The following is a 473-nucleotide window of genomic DNA, read 5'->3' as shown; positions in this document are numbered from 1 at the left end:
CGCCCACAGCATTCTCCTGGAGAAACTGGCTGCTCATGGCTTGGATGAGTGTACTCTTCACTGGATAAAAAACTGGCTGGACGGCTAGTCCCAAAGAGTGGTGGTCACTGGACTTCAGTCCAGTTGGTGGCCAGTCACAAGTGGTGTTCCCTAGGGCTCAGTATTTGGGCCTGTTCTCTTTAACATCTGTATCAATCATCTGGATGAGGGGATTGAGCGCACCCTCAGCAAGTTCACAGATGACACCAAGCTGGGTGAGTGTCTTGATCTGCTTGAAGATCAGGAGGTTCTACAGAGGCATCTGGACAGGCCAGATTGATGGGCTGAGGTCACCTGTATGAGGTTCAACAAGGTCAGGTGCTGCATTCTGCACTTGGGCCACAACAATCCCCTGCAATGCTACAGGCTCAGGGAGAAGCGGCTGGAAAGCTGCTCAGCAGAAAAGGACCCGGGGACATTGGTCTACAGCTGGA

This window comes from Buceros rhinoceros, unplaced genomic scaffold, assembly GCF_000710305.1.
Source record: "Buceros rhinoceros silvestris isolate BGI_N320 unplaced genomic scaffold, ASM71030v1 scaffold6719, whole genome shotgun sequence".
NCBI lineage: Eukaryota > Metazoa > Chordata > Aves > Bucerotiformes > Bucerotidae > Buceros > Buceros rhinoceros.
Note: the sequence above shows the minus strand (reverse complement) of the source record.